The sequence below is a fragment of the Schistocerca cancellata genome, chromosome 5 (assembly GCF_023864275.1).
Source record: "Schistocerca cancellata isolate TAMUIC-IGC-003103 chromosome 5, iqSchCanc2.1, whole genome shotgun sequence".
Taxonomy (NCBI): domain Eukaryota; kingdom Metazoa; phylum Arthropoda; class Insecta; order Orthoptera; family Acrididae; genus Schistocerca; species Schistocerca cancellata.
The window spans coordinates 772,007,981-772,028,460 of NC_064630.1; the positions used below are offsets into that span (position 1 = coordinate 772,007,981).

General features: G+C 43.3%; 1 long non-coding RNA gene across 1 annotated transcript in view; it reads left to right on the top strand.

The window, feature by feature from the left end:
• The first annotated feature begins 470 nt into the window (after positions 1–470).
• Positions 471–20,480, top strand: part of LOC126188017 (uncharacterized) — a 30,329-nt gene continuing 10,319 nt past the window's right edge. Inside the window, exon 1 of the long non-coding RNA XR_007537818.1 lies at positions 471–484. This is a non-coding gene — a long non-coding RNA (uncharacterized LOC126188017). The remainder of the gene's footprint in view (positions 485–20,480) is intronic.

Genomic DNA, 20,480 nt, shown 5'->3' on the forward strand with positions numbered 1-20,480 from the left:
TCTACGTGGCCGCACATTCACCAGCCGTGCTGCTATTGCCTCAGCGATTTTCCAGTGATCAAAACAGACTCCTAAAGAAGCCTTCGCCGCTGCCATGGAATCATGGCGTCAGCGTTGTGAAAAATGTGTACGTCTGCAGGGCGATTACGTCGAGAAGTAACGCCAGTTTCATCGATTTCGGGTGAGAAGTAGAAAAAAAATCGGAGGCCTTAGAACATGAATGCACCTCGTAGTTCACGGTCCCCATTTCGGCTGAGGCTAGACGCCTGTGGCGGAGGGGGGCTAGGCAGATTTCCAGCATCCGGGACCGCCGGAGGAGAGAATCGCCGTTGGAGCATGTCGCCAGGGCCATGGCGGGGTGGGGCGGGGCGGTGTCGCGGCCTGGCCTTGTTTCGCTTCTTGCGGCGCCGGCGCGGCCTGCGGGGTCCTATATAGGCGCCCGGCGGCCGCTGCGCCCGCCGCTGCCATGAGGATCGCAGCCCAGGTGAGTGTCCAGCCGGCGCTGAGCCACGAGGCGAGCGGCCCCCACCAGCCGCTAGTCTCCAGTGTGCGACCCACACCGAGCTGACAAAAGTCACGGGATACCTCCTAACATCGCCTAGGTGTAAAGCAGCAATGTTGCTTAAGATCCTTGTTGATTGCAAAAATTTTTTTTAATTATTCATATGACCGGTTTCGGTTCATTCAGAACCATCTTCAGATCTGATATTTCAGTTACAGGAGTAACCCGTCCAAATCCAGCAACTTTCACATGCTACGTCACATGCTAGATGTGACGTAGCATGTGAAAGTTGCTGGATTTGGACGGGTTACTCCTGTAACTGAAATATCAGATCTGAAGATGGTTCTGAATGAACCGAAACCGGTCATATGAATAATAAAAAAATTTTTTTGCAATCAAGACGGATTTTAAGCAACATTATAAAATCACTGATTGCTGTTATCCCATAAGACATTATGTCTGTTTTTGCAAAGTGAAGCGGCAACTCGACCTGGCATGGCCTCTCAGTAAGTCGTTGAAAGTCCCCTGCAGAAATATTGAGCCATGCTGCCTCTATATCTGTCCATAAATGCTTTATTACTGCCTGTGCGGGATTTTGCAAACGAACTGAGATCTCGATTATATCCCGTAAACGTTAGATGGAATTCATGTCGAGCAATCTCGGCGCCCAAACCGTTCGTGTCCGAAATGTTCAGCAAATCAATCGCCCCATTGACATCGCGCATTATCATCTAATCGTCCACAAAAATTGCACCGTTGTTAGGCAACGTGAAGTCAAATTGCTCGGAGCACTATGGGACTTAACATCTGAGGTCATCAGTCCCCTAGAACTTAGAACTACTTAAACCTAACTGACCTAAGGACATCACACATATCGATGCCCGAGGCAGGATTCATTGGAAGAATCCTAAGGAAATGCAATCCGAAAACAAAGGAAGTAGGTTACAGTACGCTTGTTCGCCCACTGCTTGAATACTGCTCAGCAGTGTGGGATCCGTACCAGATAGGGTTGATACAAGACATAGAGAAGATCCAACGGAGAGCAGCGCGCTTCGTTACAGGATCATTTAGTAATCGCGAAAGCGTTACGGAGATGATAGATAAACTCCAATGGAAGACTCTGCAGGAGAGACGCTCAGTAGCTCGGTACGGGCTTTTGTCAAAGTTTCGAGAACATACCTTCACCGAAGAGTCAAGCAGTATATTGCTCCCTCCTACGTATATCTCGCGAAGAGACCATGAGGATAAAATCAGAGAGATTAGAGCCCACACAGAGGCATGCCGACAATCCTTCTTTCCACGAACAATACGAGACTGGAATAGAAGGGAGAACCGATAGAGGTACTGAAGGTACCCTCCGCCACACACCGTCAGGTGGCTTGCGGAGTATGGATGTAGATGTAGATGTAGAACCTGCGACCGTAGCGGTCGCGCGGTTCCAGACTGAAGCGCCTAGAACCGCTCGGCCACATCGGCCGACCGCAACGTGAAGTCCATCATCGGCTGCAAATGGTCTCCAAGTAGCCTAACATAACCACACCATCCAAACACAGCCTACGTCATTGTGCAGCCACCAGCAGCTTGCACAGCGCCTTGTTGACAACATGGGGTCCGCGCCACACTCGAACCCTACTATCGACTCTTACCAATTGAAAACAGAACTCATTCGATCAGACCAATGTGTTCCAGTCATCAACATCTACATCTACATTTACAATCACATCCATACTACGCAAGCCACCTGACGGTGTGTGGCGGAGGGTACCCTGAGTACCTCTATCGGTTCTCCCTTCTATTCCAGTCTCGTATTGTTCGTGGAAAGAAGGAATGTCGGTATGCCTCTGTGTGGGCTCTAATCTCTCTGATTTTATCCTCATGGTCTCCTCGCGAGATATACGTAGGAGGGAGGAATATACCGCTTGACTCCTCGGTGAAGGTATGTTCTCGAAACTTCGACAAAAGCCCGTACCGAGCTACTGAGCGTCTCTCCTGCAAAGTATTCCACTGGAGTTTATCTATCATCTCTGTAACGCTTTCGCGATTACTAAATGATCCTGTAACGAAGCGCGCTGCTCTCCGTTGGATCTTCTCTCTCTCTTCTATCAACCCTATCTGGTACGGATCCCATACTGATGAGCAATATTCAAGCAGTGGCCGAATAAGTGTACTGTAACCTACTTCCTTTGTTTTCGGATTGCGCTTCCTTAGGATTCTTCCAATGAATCTCAGTCTGGCATCTGCTTTACCGACGATCAACTTTATATGATCATTCCATTTTAAACCTTCCTAATGCGTACTCCCAGATAATTTATGGCATTAACTGCTTCCAGTTACTGACCTGCTATATTGTAGCTAAATGATAAGGGATCTTTCTTTCTATGTATTCGCAGCACATTACACCAGTCTACACTGAGATTCAATTGCAATTCCCTGCACCATGTGTCAATTCGTTGCAGATCCTCCTGCATTTTAGTACAATTTTCCATTGTTACAACCTCTCGATATACTACAGCATCATCCGCAAAAAGACTAAGTGAACTTCCGATGTTATCCACAAGGTGATTTATGTATATTGTGAATAGCAACGGTCCTACGATACTCCCCTGCGGCACACCTGAAATCACTCTTACTTCGGAAGACTTCTCTCCATTGAGAATGACATGCTGCGTTCTGTTATCTAGGAACTCTTCAATCCAATCACACAATTGGTCTGATAGTCCATATGCTCTTACTTTGTTCATTAAACGACTGTGCGTAACTGTATCGAACGCCTTGCGGAAGTCAAGAAGCACGGCATCTACCTCGGAACCCGTGTCTATGGCCCTCTGAGTCTCGTGGACGAATAGCGCGAGCTGCGTTTCACACGACCGTCTTTTTCGGAACCCATGCTGATTCCTACAGAGTAGATTTCCAGTCTCCAAAAAAGTCATTATACTCAACATAATACGTGTTCCAAAATTCTACAACTGCTCGACGTTAGAGATATAGGTCTATAGTTCTGCACATCGGTTCGACGTCCCTTCTTAAAAACGGGGATGACCTGTGCCCTTTTCCAATGCTTTGGAACGCTACGCTCTTCTAGAGACCTACGGTACACCGCTGCAAGAAGGGGGGCAAGTTCCTTCGCGTACTCTGTGTAAAATCGAACTGGTATCCCATCAGGTCCGGCGGCCTTTTCTCTTTTGAGCGATTTTAATTGTTTCTATATCCCTCTGTCGTCTATTTCGATATCTACCATTTCGTCATCTGTGCGACAATCTAGAGAGGGAACTACAGTGCAAAAAATGGTTCAAATGGCTCTGAGCACTATGGGACTTAACTTCTGAGGTCATCAGTCCCCTAGAACTTAGAACTACTTAAACCTAACTAACCTAAGGACATCACACACATCCATTCCCGAGGCAGGATTCGAACCTGCGACCATACGGTGGGGCGGTTCCAGACTGTAACGCCTAGAACCACTCGGCCACTCCGGCCCGCGAACTACAGTGCAGTCTTCCTCTGTGAAACAGCTTTGGAAAAAGGGTCCAACTGATGTGGCCATGGGCGCAGGAGTGGCGTTGCAATTCGATATCGTGCTGTTAGCAAAGACATCGCGTCCGTCGTCTGCTTTGCTTCCATAGTCTATTAACTCCAAATTTCGCCGCACTCTCCTAACGCATACGTGCGTCATACGTCCGACATGGATTTCTGAGGTTATTTCACGAAGTGTTGATTGTCTGTTAGCACTAACTACGTAAACGCTGCTACGCTCGGTCGTTAAGTCCGTCGGCTACTGCTTCGTCTGTTGTGAGAGGTAGTGCCTGATATTTGGTAGTCTCGGAACGCTCTTGAAACTGCGGATCGCGGAATACTGAATTCCCTAACGACGTCTGCAATGGAATGTTCCATGTGTCGAGGTCCAACTACCATTCCGCGTTCAAAGTCTGTTAATTCCCGTCCTGCGGTCATAATCACTTTGGAAGCCTTTTCACATGTATCAGCTGAGTACAAATGACAGCTTCGCCAATGCGCTGCCCTGTTATACCTTATATACATGACACTAAGGCCATCTTTGTATGTGGAATTCGCTATCCCAAGACTTTTGTCAGCTCACTGTATATACTTTTCCACTGCTTTTTGCAGCTATTTAATTCTTCCGTTGTTGTTGTTATGGTCTTCAGTCCTGAGACTGGTTTGATGCAGCTCTCCATGCTACTCTATCCTGTGCAAGCTTCTTCATCTCCCAGTACCTACTGCAACCTACATCCTTCTGAATCTGCTTAGTGTATTCATCTCTTGGTCTCCCCCTACGATTTTTACCCTCCACGCTGCCCTCCAATACTAAATTGGTGATCCCTTGATGCCTCAGAACATGTCCTACCAACTGATCCCTTCTTCTGGTCAAGTTGTGCCACGAACTTCTCTTCTCCCCAATCCTATTCAATACTTCCTCATTAGTTATGTGATCTACCCATCTAATCTTCAGCATTCTTCTGTCGCACCATATTTCGAAAGCTTCTATTCTCTTCTTATCCAAACTATTTACCGTCCATGTTTCACTTCCATACATGGCTACACTCCATACAAATACTTTCAGAAATGACTTCCTGACACTTAAATCTATACTCGATGTTAACAAATTTCTCTTCTTGAGAAACGCTTTCCTTGCCATTGCCAGTCTACATTTTATATCCTCTCTACTTCGACCATCATCAGTTATTTTGCTCCCAAAATAGCAAAACTCCTTTACTACTTTAAGTGTCTCATTTCCTAATCTAATACCCTCAACATCACCCGACTTAATTCGACTACATTCCATTATCCTCGTTTTGTTTTTGTTGATGTTCATCTTATATACTCCCTTCAAGACACCATCCATTCCGTTCAACTGCTCTTCCAAGTCCTTTGCTGTCTCTGACAGAATTACAATGTCATCGGCGAACCTCAAAGTTTTTATTTCTTCTCCATGGATTTTAATACCTACGCCGAAATTTTCTTTTGTTTCCTTTACTACTTGCTCAATATACAGATTGAATAACATCGGGGAGAGGCTACAACCCTGCCTTACTCCCTTCTTAACCACTGCTTCCCTTTCATGTCCCTCGACTCTTATAACTGCCATCTGGTTTCTGTACAAATTGTAAATAGCCTTTCGCTCCCTGTATTTTACCCCTGCCACCTTTAGAATTTGAAAGAGAGTATTCCAGTCAACATTGTCAAAAGCTTTCTCTAAGTCTACAAATGCTAGAAACGTAGGTTTGCCTTTCCTTAATCTTTCTTCTAAGATAAGTCGTAAGGTCAGTATTGCCTCACGTGTTCCAACATTTCTACGGAATCCAAACTGATCTTCCCCGAGGTCGGCTTCTACCAGTTTTTCCATTCGTCTGTAAAGAATTCGCGTTAGTATTTTGCAGCTGTGGCTTATTAAACTGATTGTTCGGTAATTTTCACATCTGTCAACACCTGCTTTCTTTGGGGTTGGTATTATTATATTCTTCTTGAAGTCTGAGGGTATTTCGCCTGTTTCATACATCTTGCTCACCAGATGGTAGAGTTTTGTCAGGACTGGCTCTCCCAAGGCCGTCAGTAGTTCCAATGGAATGTTGTCTACTCCGGGGGCCTTGTTTCGGCTCAGGTCTTTCAGTGCTCTGTCGAACTCTTCACGCAGTATCGTATCACCCATTTCATCTTCGTCTACATCCTCTTCCATTTCCATAATATTGTCCTCAAGTGCATCGCCCTTGTATAGACCCTCTATATACTCCTTCCACCTTTCTGCTTTCCCTTCTTTGCTTAGAACTGGGTTTCCATCTGAGCTCTTGATGTTCATACAAGTGGTTCTCTTATCTCCAAAGGTCTCTTTAATTTTCCTGTACGCAGTATCTATCTTACCCCTAGTGAGATAAGCCTCTACATCCTTACATTTGTCCTCTAGCCATGCCTGCTTAGCCATTTTGCACTTCCTGTCGATCTCATTTTTGAGACGTTTGTATTCCTTGTTGCCTGCTTCACTTACTGCATTTTTATATTTTCTCCTTTCATCAATTAAATTCAATATTTCTTCTGTTACACAAGGATTTCTACTAGCCCTCGTCTTTTTACCTACTTGATCCTCTGCTGCTTTCACTACTTCATCCCTCAAAGCTACCCATTCTTCTTCTACTGTATTTCTTTCCCCCATTCCTGTCAATTGTTCCCTTATGCTCTCCCTGAAACTCTGTACAACCTCTGGTTCTTTCAGTTTATCCAGGTCCCATCTCCTTAAATTCCCACCTTTTTGCAGTTTCTTCAGTTTTAATCTACAGGTCATAACCAATAGATTGTGGTCAGAGTCCACATCTGCCCCTAGAAATGTCTTACAATTTAAAACCTGTTTCCTAAATCTCTGTCTTACCATTATATAATCTATCTGATACCTTCTTCCGTATTATTTACTTATTCCAATTACCTTTTTGCAGAGAACGTTAAATCAATTTTCTTGCTGAATGCATTATTCTTCGTATTCGCTCTCATTCGTTTCATATGTTCTGATCTCTACTTCCGAAGTTGTTCGCTATTATGAGCTTGCCTTCTTTTTCTTTCTTGTTTGTGCCTACAGACCACTTTCTTAGTTTTGTTCCTAAATATGTTCCTCTGATGACTGTCCATTTGTTGACGAGTGCTTCTTTGAGGTCATTTAGCAACTGTGTAAACCATGCTGCTTGTCCTTACAGCTTCGTAATTTTACTACACATTTCCTTCGTCAGTCTCCCATCATCCATTCTAGGCAGATAATCAAAGAACGACATCCTTAATTGTCTGTGTTCATGAGCCTTAGGAAGTCATAAATGAACCAAAAATATTGGCGTCTTAACTAAAAAAGCCAAAATCCCTCTGCGTGTTCATAGATTTCTCTGTTAGATCGTGACCTTCTATGTTCTGTGCCAGTTGATTTTGGGCCAGGTATGCTTCTAACTACTTTCCATACTAGTTTTAATGTTTCGGCGCCATACAGAACCTCTCCTATTATAATGTTTAATTTTGCTGTTGCAGATAAAGTCTCTTTCTTCTATATGTTTCTGTTGTTCTAGAATGTATTGCTTATAATATTTGCGCTTAGCTATACACAATCCTTTTAGTTGTTCTTTATACTTAGCCAGTCACCTAAATATTAAATCTGGATTTTTGGATTTTCCGTTATTCCTGTTCTCAAGCCAATCTCATCATCTACGATTGTCAGGCAGTCCACATAGATGACCTCTTTTTGTTTTTCCAATTAGACGACGCTCGTGCTCGATTTTCTCCACCGTCCCAGGGTGCCGTTGAACAGCAAACGTGACACTTCATAGCCTTTCCTTACTACTGTTTTTATTTCAAAGTTTTCGAGAATTCTTCACAGATCCTGATTTTACATAAAGTATTTGTTAGTGTGTCTCGGATAATATTCATAGTTCTTGGATTCAAGCGGATTTGTTTCGAAATATTGACGAGGGGGTTTTCTGTTAATGGAATCATACGCTTTCCTGACACCTACAAAGCTAACTTTTCATTTCTCAGTTGTCTCTTTTGCAGAACAGTTTTTAGATTCCAGATGTGTTCGGTGCATATCAGTTTTTACGAAATCCACCTTGATATCCCGCTAGTTGTGGGTCTAGCTGGGATTTTGTAATAATTATACAAGGATTATGGCATATTCCGTCTGTACGTGAGGGAACAATCAGATATTAAAAACTAAAATCCGCAGTACTGATGTTCCACAGTGATACTTATTTTATAGCTCGTTTTACGCCAACTTCCGGATTTCTAGACCATCCTCAGACGACCAAACAGATAGTGCACACAACATAAGCTCGAGTTTATAAATGTACAGCGGTTGCTTTTTCAAATACGAGGTGCATTCAAGTTCTAAGGCCTCCGATTTTTTTCTAATTAACTACTCACCCGAAATCGATGAAACTGGCGTTACGTCTCGACGTAATCGCCCTGCAGACGTACACATTTTTCACAACGCTGACGCCATGATTCCATGGCAGCGGCGAAGGCTTCTTTAGGAGTTTGTTTTGACCACTGGAAAATCGCTGAGGCAATAGCAGCACGGCTGGTGAATGTGCGGCCACGGAGAGTGTCTTTCATTGTTGGAAAAAGCCAGAAGTCACTAGGAGCCAGGTTAGGTGAGTAGGGAGCATGAGGCATCACTTCAAAGTTGTTATCACGGAGAAACTGTTGCGTAACGTTAGCTCGATGTGCGGGTGCGTTGTCTTGGTGAAACAGCACACGCGCAGCCCTTCCCGGACGTTTTTGTTTCAGTGCAGGAAGGAATTCGTTCTTCAAAACATTTTCGTAGGATGCACCTGTTACCGTAGTGCCCTTTGGAACGCAATGGGTAGGGATAACGCCCTCGCTGTCCCAGAACATGGACACCATCATTTTTTCAGCACTGGCGGTTACCCGAAATTTTTTTGGTGGCGGTGAATCTGTGTGCTTCCATTGAGCTGACTGGGCTTTGTTTCTGGATTGAAAAATGGCATCCACGTCTCATCCATTGTCTCAACCGACGGAAAGAAAGTCCCATTCGGGCTGTCGTTGCGCGCCAACATTGCTTGGCAACATGTCACATGGGCAGCCATGTGGTCGTCCGTCAGCATTCGTGGCACCCACCTGGGTGACACTTTTCGCATTTTCAGGTCGTCATGCAGAATTGTGTGCACAGAACCCACAGAAATGCCAACTCTGGAGGCGATCTGTTCAACAGTCATTCGGCGATCCCCCAAAACAATTCTCTCCACTTTCTCGATCATGTCGTCAGACCGGCCTGTGCGAGCCGGAGGTTGTTTCGGTTCGTTGTCACACAATGTTCTGCCTTCATTAAACTGTCGCACCCACGAACGGACTTTTGACACATCCATAACTCCATCACCACATGTCTCACTCAACTGTCGATGAATTTCAATTGGTTTCACACCACGCAAATTCGGAAAATGAATGATTACACGCTGTTCAAGTAGGGAAAACGTCGCCATTTTAAGTATTTAAAACAGTTCTCATTCTCGCCGCTGGCGGTAAAATTCCATCTTCCGTACTGTGCTGCCATCTCTGGGACGTATTGACAATGAACACGGCCTCATTTTAAAACAATTCTATCTCTTTCCAGTCCGGAGAAATAAAAATCGGTGGCCTTAGAACTTGAATGCACCTCGTATATGCGACCTTTTACGACTGTATAGCTATACCCAAAGACACAAGCATTCTGAAATACGCAAAGAATCTGTGGATAAATAAACTGTGTATAACATGATACTTAAAGATTAAAACTACGTATAAGAATGTAAAGGCCGAAACATTACGCAAGTGAGTATTGGCGCAGACTACTATTTTTTATGGACAAAATAACTGGTCATTGTGATGAACAGGCAAAGGGAAGGGGTGGTAAGACAGAGGCGAGGATCAAGTCAGTGGAAGGTGGGTGGGGAACGTTTATACTATTCGCAACAAGCGTATTATCTTGTGCTGAGAGAAATGTTGACTGGCTGCTGCTCCTTTAGCAAGTGTGAAAATGGAACTGTATTTGGTCGTTAAGCACTAACACAGAATTCTATTATTAGTGTTTCCTGATTAACAGTATTTCCCGCACTTAATATCACAAGGATCACATTCATTCAGAGCATGTTCAGCGACGTTGGGATCTTTGTCTTTCAGTCTCCAACTCCATTTTCAGTCAGTCTAAGAATTATAGCGCTACATAAATTTGCTTTCAATTTTTCAGTATAGTGCGATATATGGTTTATTTGTTCATAGATTATTTGTGTATTTCAATATGCTTGTGTTTCTCTTGTAGACATACGTTCGTAAAAACAATCTTTCTACAGCTATAAGCCTTAGCTGATACTATATGCACTGTCTGTTTGGTCTTAAGTAGTCTGGGGATAGGTAAGAAATAAGAAACCCGATCCAGAACGACCTATGAAATAAATATGGAAGTGGAACATCAGCACTGTGTATTTCAGTTTTTAATTACACAAGATGTTCCACGTCCGACGCAACCGCTGCTTTAGGCATTGTGCGTGAATGAATACGCCCATAGGCAGGCGCTGATCACAGTATGCACACTGGCGCTTTGCTCAGTCACTATGCCAGGTATTAACTGGCAGTGTTTAAAATTTCTGAACACGGGAGATAGTGATCCTCCGTAATCTACAAACTCATTTTGCCAATACATAAAGCTCACAGGAATTTGCAAGTGTGTTGCCATGTATAAACGAGGAAATCTGACTACTATTCATTTTACGGCTTTTTATGTGTCTGTTGCCATTTAGTGAACGTGCACGTGTTCGATACACAGAGCTGTTAGCTAACTGGAGCGGATGTTCCATCAAAGACACGGGCTGAAGCCAATAGTTTGTTGCTATGGAAACTTGAAGATTTGTGTCTTTCACTGACTTTGAAAGCCTGCCGTGTCCTGTAAAACTTTAACTGGAAGTCTAGACAAAGTTTTAAACAAGTCTCGCCCTGATTTATACATCAAATTTTAAAATGTGGATCTCTAGATAACGCAATGTGAATTGGAAAATCTATTACTGTCGCTCTACAACCTCCGCTAGCGCTACATAGTTTTTTGTAGGGCATTTCTAACCAACAGATTGAATATTAAGTGGACACGCTGCCTAGGCCAACCTTTGCCTTATAGGTACGTTTCGTGCAGGGGGAAGTGTACTTACCATCTGCTACAGCTATCACTTGAAAGATTACTAAACAGAGAGCTGTGGTGGGCCTGAAAATTATGCAACTACTACTTTGAAGTTGTTTCTCAGAAACGGCGTGCGGCTTCCTCACCTGATTGCTGAAATATCTTACGAAAGGTAGGAGGCTTGTGGAAATTGGGTAGGTAATTTGCTTGGAATCAGTATGCATGGATAAAAAGAAGCGATTGTATGCATGAACAAACGAAAACCACTAACGCAATAAATATGCATACGTAAAATGAGAGAACCCAGAGAGACAATATAAATAATCAGTACAAGTGATGCATAAGTTCACTAATCACATAGGGGTAATAATAGATGAAAACCTAAATTGGATTGAGCACGTAACTGCAATATACAAGAAGGTATCAGCATTTCTCCACGACTTTCAAAAATATAAAAAGATCTTCCCTCTTGATTTGAAAAAGAAACTTGTGTAAACACTTATACTCCCAATTATAGATTACAGATCTGTTATCCTCCGAGATTTTCTCAGGAAAGCATACGATATCTACAAGTGGTTATGCATGCCTGTGTTCGTTCTGTTTATGATGTTTGACCCTTTGATCACTTTTCATCATCATAAGCGCAACTATCCTGGCTTTGTGTAGACAAGTGCAGAGATTTCCGTACCCTGTGTCTTATCTGTTGTATTATCAATGATCACTGTCCCTCATATCTTGTCTGAACAACATGGCAGAAACATCTGCTACCACTCGATCGTTCAGTCACCTGCTCGAAGTCCTCACTAACAGGAACCAGACTCTGGAACAACCTTCCACATTATATTAGAGAAATAAGTAACACCTCCAGCTTCAGAAAACAGATAGTAATGTACCTACTAAAGCAACATCGTCCATGTACGCATTCAATACCCTTGTGTACCCCTCTTTCCAACCCTGTCTTCCAGATTTCTCAGTATTCTTAGCTGAGGTAGTCTCCTTAAACTTCCCTTTCACAGAAGTCGCTACATCAGAAAACATCCATTTTGTACTCCTATAAATTCTTCTTATGTCTGCCGCTGTCATTATTCTTATTAGTGTCACAATTAATGTCATTATTATTATTATTATTGCTGTTGTTAGTGGCAGAAGCTGCAGCAGTATAAGGTATGCCAGTACTACTTTTGTTAGTTCATAATCACTCACACTACCTCTTCAGATATTCAAATCATTTTAATACTAGCAGTCATACTAAAACTGTTATTTCTTTGGTAGCTATGATGTTCTAAATACTTACGTGTGAAACCCTCGTCGATGTAAGAGAGAGCCTGAAGCTCCTCATCAGATCAGTTTAAATATAATAACGAAAGCTACAAAATGTTTCCTACAGGTTCTGAATGAGAAAGAGAAAGATATTATATGTCATTTATATCACAGCATGGAATAATTATAAATGGATACTACCACAAATGTGTACATCTACATCTACATCTACATACATACTCCGCAATCCACCATACGGTGCGTGGCGGAGGGTACGTCGTACTACAACTAGCATCTTCTCTCCCTGTTCCAAACAGAACGAAAAAATGACTGCCTATATGCCTCTGTACGAGCCCTAATCTCTCTTATCTTATCTTTGTGGTCTTTCCGCGAAATACAAGTTAGCGGCAGTAAAATTGTACTGCAGTCAGCCTCAAATGCTGGTTCTCTAAATTCCCTCAGTAGCGATTCACGAAAAGAACGCCTCGTTTCCTCTAGAGACTCCCACCCGAGTTCCTGAAGCATTTCCGTAACACTCGCGTGATGATCAAACCTGACAGTAACAAATCTAGCAGCCCACCTCTGAATTGCTTCTATGTCCTCCCTGAACCCGACCTGATAGCGATCCCAAACGCTTGAGCAGTACTCAAGAATAGGTCGTATTAGTGTTTTATAAGCGGTCTCCTTTACAGATGAACCACATCTTCCCAAAATTCTACCAATGAACCGAAGACGACTATCCGCCTTCCCCACAACTGCCATTACATGCTTGTCCCACTTCATATCGCTCTGCAATGTTACGCCCAAATGTTTAATCGACGTACCTGTCAAGCGCTACACTACTAATGGAGTATTCAAACATTACGGGATTCTTTTTCCTATTCATCTGCAATAATTTACATTTATCTATATTTAGAGTTAGCTGCCATTCTTTACACCAATCACAAATCCTGTCCAAGTCATCTTGTATCCTCCTACAGTCACTCAACGACGACACCTTCCCGTACACCACAGCATCATCAGCAAACAGCCGCATATTACCATCCACCCTATCCAAAAGATCATTTATGTAGATAGAAAACAACAGCGGACCTACCACACTCCCCTGTGGCACTCCAGATGATACCTTCAAATGGTTCAAATGGCTCTGAGCACTATGGGACTTAACTACTGAGGTCATCAGTCCCCTAGAACTTAGAACTACTTAAACCTAACTAACCTAAGGACATCACACACATCCATGCCCGAGGCAGGATTCGAACCTGCGACCGTAGCGGTCACGCGGTTCCAAACTGAAGCGCTTAGAACCGCACGGCCACACCGGCCGGCGATGATATCTTCACCTCCGATGAACACTCACCATCGAGGACAACGTACTGGGTTCTATTACTTAAGAATGAGCCACTAACATATTTGGGAACCAATCCCATATGCTCGTACCTTAGTTAGGATTCTGCAGTGGGGCACCGAGTCAAACTCTTTTGGCAGTCAAGGAATATGGCATCCGTCTGATACCCTTCATCCATGGTTCGCAAGATATCATGTGAAAAAAGAGCGAGTTGCGTTCCGCAGGAGCGATGCTTTCTAAAGCCGCGCTGATGCATGGTCAGCATTTTCTCTGTCTCAAGGAAATTCATTATATTCGAACTGAGAATATGTTCGAGAATTCTGCAACAAACCGATGTTAAGGCTATTGGACTGTAATTTTGAGGACTCGTCCATATACAGGCGTCACCTGCGCATTTTTCCAGTCGCTCGGGACTTTAAGTCAGACAAGAGATTCGCGATAAATTCAAACTAAGTAAGGACCAATGCAGTAGAGTACTCTCTATAAAACCGAATTGGAATCCCATCATGACCTGGCGATTTATATATTTTCAACCCATTCAGCTGCTTCACAACCCCAGGGATGTCTATCACTATGTCCTCCATACGGGAATATGTACGAGACTCAAACGGCTGTATGTTTGTACGATCCTCCTGCGTGAAAGATTTCTCAAATGTTAAATTTAAAATTTCAGCTTTCGTTTTAATGTCTTCCGTTACCAGGCCAGACTATTCAGTGAGTGACTGGATGGAAGCCTTCGACCCGCTTACCGATTTTACGTAAGACCAGAAATTCCTTGTGTTTTCAGCAAGATCTTTTGCTAAGCTATGACGGTGGCAGTGGTTGTATGCTTCGCGCATCGCTCTTTTTACAGCAGCACGAATCTGTACTAACTGTTGCCTGTCCTAATTCTCCCGATCTTTCTTTTACCGCGAGTGCAACTGTCTTTGCTTCCTGAGCGTTCTCCGAATTGGGCTGTTAAACCACGGTGGGTCTTTTCCGTCCGTAACCCAGTTTTTCGGCACATACTTCTCCAATTCGTGATTTACAATGTGTTTAAAATTTGCTCATAATTCTTCCACGTGCATCGTACCGGAAGTGAATGAAGTCGATTCATTTACTAAGTGGGATGCTAACAACTGCTTATCTGCTCTTTCTAGTAAGAATACTCTTCTAGCCTTCTTGACCGACTTTTTAACTTTGTAACCGTAGTCGTAATGACAACATCATGAGCACTAATCCCTGTCTCAACACTGACACCGTCGATGAGGTCTGGTCTGTTCGTGGCTACCAGATCTAAAATATTTCCATTACGCGTTGGCTGTCGATTTAGCTGCTCAAGACAGTTTTCGGATAATGTGTTCAAAAGTAATTCACACGATGGCTTGTCTGTATCACCTCTAATGAATCCATAGACATTCTAGTCTATACTAGGTACGTTGAAGTCGCCTCCGACTAATATAGCATGAGCCGGGTACTTTTGCGAGACAGAGTGTAGACTCCCTTTGAATGATTCTAGAACTGTCACGGTGGAACCTGGTGGCCGGTAATAACACCCAGCAATTAACTTTATTTCTCCTAGCCCTGGTAAACGTGTCCAGATTACTTCACAATCACACTCCACTTCGACCTCAGTAGACACAATATTTTTGTCAACTGCAATGAAGACACCGCCTCCTACGGTGTCTAATCTGTCTTTCCGATACACGTTCCAGCCCTCACTAAATATTTCAGAACTTCCTATCTCAGGGTTCAGCCAGGTCTCAGTCCCGAGAATAATTTGAGCGCCACACTCTTCCTGGAGGGCAGTAAATTCAGGAACTTTATTCCGAACACTGAAAATTTACTGCTAATGTCTTGATAGCTGAAGTGTCTTTACACTGAGCGCGTCCTGATTTCCCTGCCTGCACGTCGACTGGTGAGTGTTCATCAGGACACCTCGTACTACTTCCTAGCCTTACAAAAAAAAAAAAAAAAAAAGAAAGGAAGACATGTGCACGCTACCCGACTTATAGGTGGATTTGAATGGCTAAGAAAGGAATACTGAAGTCCCATAGGAAATCGAAAAATATGCAGCTGTTCAGATTAGACATTACTTGAAAACATATTTGAAATACAAAAATCATGGCTGAAACGTGAATCAGCTGTACGGCTACAGCCTACAACAGCTGCAGTGTCACCCAGTTGTACCAAACAGAACAGCATCATTTGTGAGGGTGTCTATACCACACCAATGCAAGACTCAGAAACAAGTAAATGTAACTTCCTTTTTCAGAGCACGTCGGTACAGCTACATTTTTTCAGCCTGTCGTCTCATTGGTTCATACTGGTCAAAGTTCCTGAACCAGCCAAGATATGACGCACTAAGTGGCCCAAGGATATCTGCCACTGGGTGTTCAAACTCGCTAGGCACACCCAAACAACTGGATCATGCTGGGAACGCTTGCACAGAATATGTGTAACTAGGGAACAGGATGGTAAACATGGCGCCAAAGTGTTCAAACTTTTGACCTTTACTTATGAAGTTTTGTCTAGTTTTACCTTGGTAGAAACTATCAGCTATGTTGTATTGGATGTCAGTAGTACACATTTTGTAATAGTGTGGTCAGATCTTAGAATATTTCTGAATGCAGTTAAATAATAAATAAACAGGCATTGTGACCAACTTATTGCAGTGCAAACATCACCAAGTGGGACCTTCAAGTGCCACCTTCCTTTTCGATGATCGTCACATCACAAGCCACAGCTTTTTCCCCTATCCCTATTCCCCCCTTCCTCCTTCTGCCCCGTCTCCATTCTCAGTGTAGTACTTAAATGAGGCAGCCTATCACAGCGTAGTATTACAGTGGGTATTAAAATAAGGCAATCAATCACACTGCAAATATGAAAGATTTACTTGAATTGGCGCCAATTTCAAAGATATGCAGTATTTCTGAAAAAAAAATCGTACTTTTTATGAATTGGTGAGATGTTCAAAGATATTTGCCTCTGAATTATGTTCATACACACACACACACACACACACACACACACACACACACAACACACACACACACACACACACACGCACTGTAACAGTACCACCGACCACCTTAAGTGGCAACCGACGCAAACGTTATACGTCTGCAATGAGTTTTTGAAAGTTTTGACCGTGAGATAACCTAATGGAAACAGAACAATCAAACTGGGAATCGTTTCCGAAACACTCCAGCAGAGTATAACCAACAGTAAACAAGTGGGTCAGGGTCAGACATTCTCCCAGCGCAAAAAAAAGTTGCAATATTACACATTAAAACTGGTCGTCAGCTTAATTAGGCATAATTGTGTCAAGCAAAATGATAAAGCAGAAGGCAATGCTAAGGTTAACCTAACCTTCCTTGACACACACACTAAACTCTTTCTATATATCTGTTCATACTACAACACAGTAGCCTCATCTTGCAGATAAATGTGCTACTAACAAACAAATGGCCAATGAGATAGAAAACAGCAACATATACCTCTCAAAAATACACATCTTAAATGAACTAGGTGTAACAGTTCATAAAAACAATTATCGACACACATGAAACTAGTAGCAATACTGAACAGGGAAAAGCTTGAAGTGATTATGAATTTAAATCAGAGTATCTGCTAATGATCATAATCTATAACTTTATTGCTTAGTACAGGGCCTCTATGCCTGTGCATTAACCTGCTTGCATTAGAATATATAACACACTAAATAGTTCTTTCATAAACTCGGTTTGACACAACTAAACAGATTGCAGATCTAACCACACTGGCTCTGAAGGAGCCTTTGCATTGCTTCATTAACTAACTAGCCTAATACATGAGGACCCTGAAACTTTCATGGTTTGAAGAAGAATGCTCATTAACAAAACTACACCAGTATGTGTGAGAAATAGTTCGTATTCTTATCATTAATTATTAATTAAATAAACCAAAGTAAACTATAACTCTTTAAATAACAAATGTGCTTTCGTAAGCAGCCTTTTGACCTACTCAAAAGTATAATTGGCTATGCAAATGACGACACAACATTAAATTCAATTTGAACCACTTTCTCATAATAAATTAGGACACTCGGAATTAAATTCACTAGGATAGGATTCCTGTCCAGGTTTGTGATTTGGGATAATCACATGTGTAAGATTTTTAAGAGCACCACGATCATTATTAAAATCAACTAAATTTCACAAATACTTGGTCTATTTACAGAGTGCCAGATATAAACAATTTAGTGGAAGACTGGTGGCACTGGTGGTGCAATTTGCAGTGACTATTAATCTGACGGCGATGCAATCATAGAAATACTGTTGGCCTCTCCCCGTTACATATATTCTTGGTATCGGAATTATATTTTTACAGGGCCAAAAACCATGCCATGACAATGGTATCACAAAATTCAACATCCGAGGCACATAGATACTGCCCTGAAGATCTTCTGGCCTAAAAACTCCAGGAATATGAGCCACAATAATCCGCTGCTGCTAATGAGATGTTAACCACACTAACTGCTCAGTCCTGACGTCTTGCCTATCACAAAGGACATGTTGCCACTTGCGCGCCAACCAGACGTCTTCCACTCCGCCAGGCTACTGCCATAGCTGTGGGGCTTCTCTACATCTTCTACATTGGCCGCAGCTCGTGGTCGTGCGGTAGCGTTTTCGCTTCCCGCGCCCGGGTTCCCGGGTTCGATTCCCGGCGGGGTTAGGGATTTTCTCTGCCTCGTGATGCCTGAGTGTTGTGTGATGTCCTTAGGTTAGTTAGGTTTAAGTAGTTCTCAGTTCTAGGGGACTGTTGACCATAGTGCTCAGAGCCATTTGAGCCATCTTCTACATTCAACACTAAATTCCATAACTATGGACCAAGTCATTTAAGTACACTACATAAGAATCATTCCATTAGTTATTTTAATCCACAAGCAAATTTTAAGCAACATTGTTAAAAAGTTTCACATAGCTGAAACATGTATACTTAGAGAATTTCCATGACAGATTCATTATACATAAGCAATAATACAAATTGATATAGAAATATCGATACAGATACAAAAAACGTCAAAAACAGGTGTTACAACACCTGCCCTCCTACCTTTGTATTTCATCAGAGTAATATTAAAATGAGGCAGCCAATCGTAATGTATCTGTGAAATTACACAAGCAACACTTACTATGCTTTCACCTACATTACAAGTTTATACATACAGGGTGTTTCAAAAATGACCGGTATATTTGAAACGGCAATAAAAACTAAACGAGCAGCGATAGAAATACACCGTTTGTTGCAATATGCTTGGGACAACAGTACATTTTCAGGCGGACAAACTTTCGAAATTACAGTAGTTACAATTTTCAACAACAGATGGCGCTGCAAGTGATGTGAAAGATATAGAAGACAACGCAGTCTGTGGGTGCGCCATTCTGTACGGCGTCTTTCTGCTGTAAGCGTGTGCTGTTCACAACGTGCAAGTGTGCTGTAGACAACATGGTTTATTCCTTAGAACAGAGGATTTTTCTGGTGTTGGAATTCCACCGCCTAGAACACAGTGTTGTTGCAACAAGACGAAGTTTTCAACGGAGGTTTAATGTAACCAAAGGACCGAAAAGCGATACAATAAAGGATCTGTTTGAAAAATTTCAACGGACTGGGAACGTGACAGATGAACGTGCTGGAAAGGTAGGGCGACCGCATACGGCAACCACAGAGGGCAACGCGCAGCTAGTGCAGCAGGTGATCCGACAGCGGCCTCGGGTTTCCGTTCGCCGTGTTGCAGCTGCGGTCCAAATGATGCCAACGTCCACGTATCGTCTCATGCGCCAGAGTTTACACTTCTATCCATACAAAATTCAAACGCGGCAACCCCTCAGCGCCGCTACCATTGCTGCACGAGAGACATTCGCTAACGATATAGTGCACAGGATTGATGACGGCGATATGCATGTGGGCAGCATTTGGTTTACTGACAAAGTTTATTTTTACCTGGACGGCTTCGTCAATAAACAGAACTGGCGCGTATGGGGAACCGAAAAGCCCCATGTTGCAGTCCCATCGTCCTTGCATCCTCAAAAAGTACTGGTCTGGGCCGCCATTTCTTCCAAAGGAATCATTGGCCCATTTTTCAGATCCAAAACGATTACTGCATCACGCTATCTGGACATTCTTCGTGAATTTGTGGCGGTACAAACTGCCTTAGACGACACTGCGAACACCTCGTGGTTTATGCAAGATGGTGCCCGGCCACATCGCACTAGAGATGGGGGATCCGCTCTTGAACTAATTCATAGAGTTCAGTCTTTCAAAGGAGTGAACAATCAGTGATTCAGAAAAAAAGAACGGTAGCTCCAAACGTTTCCCACGGCAGAGAGAGAGAGAGAGAGAGAGAGAGAGAGAGAGAGAGAGCATATCAGCGGCGCCTCTGCTGGTCACAGCACAGTGCACGCCACACAACACAGCCAGCGCCGGCCTCTGCCCTGCTTCTACCTTGGCTGCCTGCACGTAACTTCGCATCGCCCTCTGTCGGCGATCGTTTCAGTCGCACGTCCTGCCCTCTGGGCAGTTGATGCGAGCAACAGGACAGAGAGCCACCTAGCGGATAACATAGGAACTACTTGCAAAAACCCGCTCGCAAGGGAACGAACTATTTGTCTCGGAGCGGGTGAGTTCACCGCTACCCCCTCCCTCGGAACTCGCCCGCTCAACGCTCGCCCCACCGTCTCGACTCTAGCCAGAGCGTCGAGCAA